Source organism: Miscanthus floridulus, unplaced genomic scaffold (assembly GCF_019320115.1).
Source record: "Miscanthus floridulus cultivar M001 unplaced genomic scaffold, ASM1932011v1 fs_100_1_2, whole genome shotgun sequence".
Lineage (NCBI taxonomy): Eukaryota > Viridiplantae > Streptophyta > Magnoliopsida > Poales > Poaceae > Miscanthus > Miscanthus floridulus.
The window spans coordinates 20,791-28,962 of NW_027096174.1; positions in this window are offsets into that span (position 1 = coordinate 20,791).

Sequence of the window (8,172 nt, forward strand, 5' to 3'; positions counted from 1 at the left end):
TTTGGCGTGCAGTCCACGTTGTGTTTGGTATCAAGCCCGCTTTGACATTCTTACCATCTATTTGGCAGTTGCTCGAAATCGGGGGACAAAAACCATAATTTGGCCTTATTGACTGGGGCTGCTGCTCTTTGTTGGGCAATTTGGCTAATAAGGAAGTGTTTAATAGATATCTCCTGAAAACTTTTTGTAGGTTCTATTCCGAGGAACATGCTGGCTAAGGTTCTTTACTCTATTGCAGCTCGTGGATGATGTCAAATATAAGATCCTTAAGGCATGTCGAGTCAAAATCCTGTTCCATGGAGTTCTTCACATCAAATGATGGTCTTTTATTTTCCGTTTACAATAATATTGTGGAACTGTTGTAAGCATTTAAAGTGGATGTATTTATTTAACTTAGGACTGATGCCTCTTCTTTGAAGAGGACTGACGCCGGAATTTTCCATTATCTAAAAATAATAATTCATGACAATCCTATATACACAACATTGTGCCTTGTTCCAAGACATTGCACCTTGAACGATCTCGAAAGAAAATAAAAGGTAATGCAGCAAATGGACTGGTACATGAACATAGTACGGCCACACCACGGAATATATACATGTATGTTTCGGATGGCTGCGGCTGCAGAATATAAGTTGAACCTTATACCCATAGCATGTGTTTGGATGGGTCCAACTGGTTTGGAGAAGGTTCAACCCAGATTGGGAGGTGTTTAGATCGGAGGTCCCCAACCTAGGTCGAACCAAGTAGGCAAATATTCGCCGTAGATGCGGGTCGAGCCGGTTTCGCAAAATTCAGCGGACAGGGTCCGACCCAGTTCACCTCCGCGCATTCCTCTCTCTCTCTCTCTCGCGCGACGCATTCACACCCCCGTACCCTGTTCCTCTCTCGCACGGCGCATCTCCACTCGCAGGCGCAACTCCAGGGCACGACTCCTGGCGGCGTAGGGGAGGAGACCGCTGGCCATGCGCGGCGGCAGCTCGCTCCCCCTCCCGGCCGCCCCTCCTCCCTCTGGTTCTTCTCCTCCCTCCATGTCTCCTCCTCCCTTTGTCCCTTCTCCCTCTGGTTCTTCCTCTACCCTCTTGCTGAGAGCGGGCGAGCATAGGGCAGCAGCGCGGCTGAGCGCGGGTGGCAGATCAGGCGAGCTCTGCCGGTGGCGCATGCGGCAGAGCCGGTGAGCAGCCACAGCGGCGACCATCTCGCACCAGTGGCGGGGAAAGGAAAAAAAAGCTGAGGACAGGGAAGAAGAGCTGACAGTATGACGTGCGTGTTCCACATATCATGCATCCAATCCCACCAGACCCATACCTTCATCCAAACAAAAAAAATAGGGTGAACCCAACTGAAAGAATTAAGATGCCCAAGAGGGAGGTGAATTGGGCTAATTCTAAATTTCTTTGCAATAATTTAGTCCTACGGTTAGCCCAATTAACCCCTTGTACCTAGAAGGTGTTTCTATTGATCTAACGCACAAAAGTTTAGCAACCTATGTTCTAATCCTATTCTAGCATGATAATTCTATGAAAGTAAATGACAAGAATTGAATTGTTCAAAGTAAATGCTCAAAGTAAAGACAGAAGGAGGAACGCGGCGATGTTTTGCCAAGGTATCGGAGAGTCGCCACTTCCCACTAGTCCTCGTTGGAGCACCCGCGCAAGGGTGTAGCTCCCCCTTGATCCGCGCAAGGATCAAGTGCTCCCTATAGGTTGATTCTTTGATACTCCGTTGCGGTGAATCACCCACAACCGCTCACAACTTAAGTTGGGTCATCCACAAGCTCCGCCGGATGATTACCAATCTCCTAATCACCACCAAGCCGTCTAGGTGATGGCTCACCAAGAGTAACAAGCACGAACTCTCACTTGACCATGACAAGCCTAATGAGAAGGGTGGATGCACACTTTGCTACTCTTGCTTTCACTAATGAGGGCTCTCTTTGGGATTCTCAAATCTCAATCACCTCACTAGGACCTTGTTCTTCTTGGCACTCTCAAAGGTGTTTCTCAGTTGTTGGAATGAGCAAAAGTACCCCCACACACAAATGGATGAAGTATTTATAACTATGGCTAAAAAACAAACCGTTATGTGCCTCTACGGGGTGACAGGATGCTCCGGTCATGTTGACCGGACGCTCTGGTCAGTTCTCCTCGAACTCTAGTGTTTAAGTTGTGACTGGACACGTCCGGTCGTGATTTTCCCTCTCTGGAACCTTACTGGAGTCGACCGGACGCTGGGACTCAGCGTCCGGTCACTTCACCTCTTAGTGTCCGGTCGCACCAGATGATTTCACCTTGATCAAATGAACTGACCGGACTCTACGCCAGCGTCCGGTCACCTCGAAGCCAGCGTTCAGTCAGTATTTGACCCTCCATTCACTTTCAACTCTTGATCATATGTGAATGAAGTTTGCTCCAATAGATCTAAGGGCTTTTTAGGAGCTACCTAGTGCTAGATTTAGCAAGTGCTCACCACACCTAACTCACTAGACTCACCTAGGTCAAGCTACCCGTCCATACCCCCCTTAATAGTATGGCCAAAGGAAAAAAACAAAGTCCTAAACTACTCTAAGTATCTCCTCAACACCAAATGACACTTAGAACTAGTCCATCCTTAACCTTGTCGTCCATCCTTTGAAAACCAAAATGATTTCCATCGTAGGGGTATGACCACCATGATAGCCCAATCGATCTCCATTACCGTGACCTAACTTAATTTGTCTATGCAAAACATAGGTTAGTCACAGTAATCACGTATTGTCATTAATCACTGAAACCCAACTAGGGGCCTAGATGCTTTCAATCTCCCCCTTTTTGGTGATTGATGACAATACCACCTCGAGTATGTGAAAGAGATGAGATTTTAACATGCTTGGATCACATAAGCTTTTGTCAATAAAAACAAAAGAGTTAGGCAAGCTTATATGACCCAAGCCAACATAATGTACTCCAAAGGTATGAAATAAGCATGAGTACAAGTAAAAAGCTCACTTGCATCAGAGTTAAACGTGGAAGCAAAGCAAATGAGCATAACATAAGTGATATGACATATACAAGATTCAAAGTAGAGAGCACACATGTCAAATATCACGATCACGTAGATATCACTATCACATAAATATAGTTTGATGCGTAAATGTAAACACACGAATGCATAATAGTGTATCACACATAAAAATCAAATAGAATACTAAGCTCCCCCTAAGTCGCTCCCCCTAAGTCTAACATACTCGATCCCTCTCCTCCTTTGGCATCAAACACCAAAACCTAAGGGTCGGTCGGCGGGGCTGCAGTGGACGAGTCGGGCGCTGAGGTACAAGGAGCGAGCTAGAACTGTGTGCCATCATCATCTGATCTGGAGCTCTAAGCAGTCTGACCCTCTGTAGCTGGAAGCAATGCTGAAGCAGTCTAGGTTGGATCTATAACTGGCGTTGCCTGCTCTGATGATGCAACAAACGAAGGAAGCATCTCTGTAGTCCTGGTAATAGGTGCAACTATGGAAGGACCTGGGACATATAGCTCTGGCGGAGTAGGCTTCCCTATCAACTCACTAAATGAAACACCAAGGCTTCTAGAAACTGGGGTGAGCACTGATGAACTCTGAGGTAGAGTAAAGCCCATATGAAAAGGAGTGAACTATGGGGCTAGCACTGGCGAAGCAAACCACTGGAACACCTGCTCTATAGGTGAAGGAAACTATGGCGCTAGCGGTCCCTGACTCTAAAGCCCACTAGGCTGTAAAGCTGGAGTCATAGAAGTGGTGGTAGGCTGACCAAGTTGGGGCGAAGGCTGTGGCAGTGGAGCCCCAATAGATGTCATAACATGCTGCATAAACCCAAGTAACTGCTACTACATGAGAAGTTGCTACTGATGCATGGCCTGCTGTTGCTGTTGTATAGCCTACTACTGCTGGATCACCTACTGCTATCGCTAGAACTCATCCTGCCTAGTCTAGAACTATGGGAAAGTAGCAGCGGTCTCCTGAGCCTGGCAAGCCTAATCCTGCCTCATTTGCTCAAGTATGGCAAGTAGAGTGAGGTCTGTCTATGGTGCAGGTGGAGCTGAGCTAGAGCTACTGGCCTCATGGTCATATCATCATGGAGGCATCTGAGGGATATCATGGTAGTCCTTATCTGAGCTGTCACTAGGGTCGCTCTCGACCATCCCCTCCTACTGAGCATCTAACTGCTCCTCCTCAGTAGCTGCTATGCCCCTGATAGTCTTATCCCGCTGGGCTGCAGTCTCAGGCACCTCTAGATGACGGCGCGGCTAGCTAGGAGTCCTCACTGCACTATGAGGAATCATCTGAGTCATGTTGTATGCAGGGAACTCTGTAGTAGCACCACTATACTCTGCCAGCATCTCAGGTGGCCTCATAGTAACTGTCCAATGGATCAAGAATATAATCCAGTGAGCATATGGCAGCTGCTTGTGACCCTTGAACCCCTCTGCAATAGTATCCTCCATCTCTGATAGAAGGAGATCCCAAATGTCAAACACAGTCTGCTGCATCAGAGAGTTCAGTAGCCATAGCTGTATGCGAGTTAAGCCCTCGCGATACCCCATCCTCGGTAGCAGTGTCCTTCTCATAATAGCATCCAGCACTCTAGCTGTAGGAGTGAGATCACTGGGTGTCCTGCTCGACCCCTCACCAAAAGGCTCTATGAAGCAATGGCAGACTAGATCTGTAGGAGGCACAAGACCACTGTGAGGGCGTCTAGGAGGCGCTGTCTATCCATAGCAAACCTCATGAAGCCAGATGGGCTGCTCCTGAAGCCTGAGTATCTCTCTGACCCTAGAGCTCATTAGCATATAATCTCTGCCTCTAAAAGGAAAGTGAATGAATCTGTGCTGCGGGTCAATCCAGAGTGTAGCATAGAACTGACGGACCCAAGATGGAACATATAAGCCTGTCGATCCAAGTAAATCTGTCAGCCCTAGCAGGTAAGCTAAGTAAGGGCGAATATGCTCTCCAGCTGCTGCTACAATAGACTCAATGTTGCACACCCTCTATGGTCTGAATATAGCCCCACTATTAAGATATGCATTATAAAAAATCTTCCTACAGTGGTATGTAGAAGCCCTCTAAAGCTCGGTCATCCCTCCTCGGTGGGAAGCACTGCTCAAAGTTCACAAATCTGAGCTACTACACCTGCTTGGCCATGGCGGCCCTCAAATCTAGATGAGTCACTGGAGGCGGACCCTGTGGTCTAGGCGGCGAACGAGAACCCCTCCGCTGTGTCTCTAGCCTCGGTGTGACTAGAGCACAGGTACGACCAGAGCGGTGAAGCTATGGCTGAGGTGCCTGCTCTGTCTCCTCGGCATGCTCTCCCTCCTGAGTCTACTCCGCTGGCTGTGACTGCTGTTGTGACTCCCCCTGAGACTAACTCTCATCAATTGCCACACGCCATCCTCCAACCATGACAATCCCAGCTGGACCACCATGACGGCGCTCAACCTGCTCAAGTGCAGCCCTCGTAGATGGTGAAAGCTGATCTGCAATAACAACACCACTCCGAGCACCTCCTCTCTCTACACGCTCTGCGGCCTCCACAACTGCGACTGCTCTCGCTGTATGTGCATCAGGGTACTTGCGCTTCTTTGTCGCTAACTTCTTCGTCGCCTTGCCTTTTGCATCTATAGGCTAGCTAGGCAGGGGCCTCTGATCCTTGTCACCGGGACCACCTCTGACATTCTTGACATGAGCCATCTGATGGATCTTAAAAGAATAACTGCCGCTGACAAAGATCAACTGTCAACTATCACTTCTGAGGCTTGGCCTTGATCCGTACTCGTGAGCTTGGCCCCAAGTTAACTGTTAACTACCAAAGGGACCACAACGACACCGACTCGCTGCACGATAGAATATATAGGATATACAAATAAATACATTATATCTAGAGATACGAAACCTAAGAAAGCAAGTAATAGATACAAAATAGAAATCGAGGGCATGCTACCTGACGAACCGACGAATCGATGAGAAGAGGAACGAATCGAGGAACCACTAGATCAGCAATGTGAGGCTAGGGTTGGGTGAGACACCGTTGCATTGGATCAGGCGTGGATCAGTAGCTTGGGTTCCAGTAGGGCTCTAGATGCGGCGCTAAAGTAGGGCAGTGGCTCGGTAGTGCTAAGGCACAGCGTGGGCGGTGGCCTTGGAGCACGGTGCGGGCGTTGCGGGCGCAGCGGCATAGATAGGGCATGGCGGCGTGGCGAGCATCACGGGCTCACGTTGGGAAAAGTAGTGCGGCGCTAGAGCTTGCGGCACAATGGCATGGGAGGATCGGCGACGCACGGGCGCGGGGAGACGCGGCGGTGCAATGGTCGGGCGACGCTGCTGTGGCGGTGTGGAGCTAGGGCGTGGGCACACGGTGGCTCAGGAGGCGGCGGCTATGATGCTTGGTGACGGCGGATTAGTGGCGGCTGCGGCTCTAGGTCAACTGGTGGCACGATTTATGGTGGCCCCCAACCATAATAGAAAAGGAAACAGGAAAGAGTCCAGAAATTGAACGTTCCCTATTGACCGGACGCTCCGGTGGCAGCGACTGGACGCTGCCACCTAGCGTCCGGTCAATTCCAGAGAGGTCCAAAACCCCTAGAATCATGACCGAGCGCGTCCGGTGAACACCGACCGGACGCAGCCAGAGTCCGGTGCAAGCAGTCTCCTTCATCTTCGATCGATCGGACGCTGAACAGTAGAGTCTGGTCACTCCATCGCAGTAGGTTCACCTCCTATGAACTGACCGGACGCTGGACATTAGAGTCTGGTGTAGCGTCCTGTCGACGAAATATGGTTGGCAGTCTACCTAGGGGTATACCCAAGGTAGTAGATTATCGGCAGACAGATGCACAAGCCCCCAAACAAGACGGTGACACAAGACAGACACGAGGTTTTATCTAGGTTCGGCCACCAAGAAGGCGTAATACCTACGTCCTGCGTCCAATTTGTATTGTTGTATGTCAATGAGAGATGATTTTTAGAGGGGTCCCCTGCCCGCCTTATATAGTCCGGGGGGCAGGGTTACAGATCTAGAAACTCATCCTAGTCAGTTACAATTGCCATATGTGGCTGGACAAGGATTCCTATTCTAACAGACTAGGATCCTGCTTGGTCACCAAATCTGTATTGATTCCTTGTGCGAAACTCCAATCAGGTTAACTGGGCCGCACGTCGTCTTTCGGGTGGACTGAACCCATCGATCCGGGCCAGCCCAAGCTTAGCCGTAAGGGTATAGGGGTTAATACCCCCACAGCTAGTCCCCGAGCATCATGTATTATCCTGCGACACGCCATTTTGACCTTCTCCGACAAGTGAGGCTTGAACCCTTGATGCCTCCGACCACCGTCATCACCGGAGAAGTAGGTTGTCCGAAGAATGTATGGTGCTCTTAAGAAAAAAGAACAAGAAAAAGATTTCTTGTCCTGAGAAGTGTGCCCACTTGTATTTCTGAAAAGAAATGGAAGTGATCTTGAAGCTTAGCGTCCTTGAACATCAGAAGCGTAGGGGTCGAAAAACAAACGCATTCACCACAAGGTGAAGTGTGCCCACTTAGTCCCCGAGCCTGGTAGTAGGTGACTTAGGCATGTGGTGCCAGGGTCTAAAAAGAATTCCTAGTTAAATTGAGAACCCAATCGTCGTACAGGCGATACGAGATGCACCGACAGGTGCATCATATCGATGTAGTCCCCGAGCTTGCTGGAAGGCGAGGTATGAGCCTTGTAGCAAGGTCTAAGTGAGAAAAAATATCCCAACTGTATGCGAGTTGCCAGTCACATGTAGTCGAGACACAAAGTCCCCGAGCCGTGGTCGGAGAGTGGTCGAGGCAGTCCCCGAGCTACGGTCGAGGAGCGAGACGCAAAGTCCCCGAGCCGTGGTCGGGGCAGTCCCCGAGCATAGGTCGAGGAGCGAGCGACGAAGTCCCCAAGCCGTGGTCAGAGAGTGGTCGAGGTAGTCCCCGAGCATAGGTCGAGGAGCGAGCGATGACGTCCCCGAGCCATGGTCGGAGAGTGATCGAGGCAGGCAGTCCTCGAGCACAAGTCGAGGAGCTAGCGACGAAGTCCCCGAGCCATGGTCGGAGAGTGGTCGATGTAGTCCCCGAGCACAGGTCGAGGATCGAGCGATGAAGTCCCCGAGCCGTGGTCGGAGAGTGGTCGAGGCAGTCCCTGAGCACAG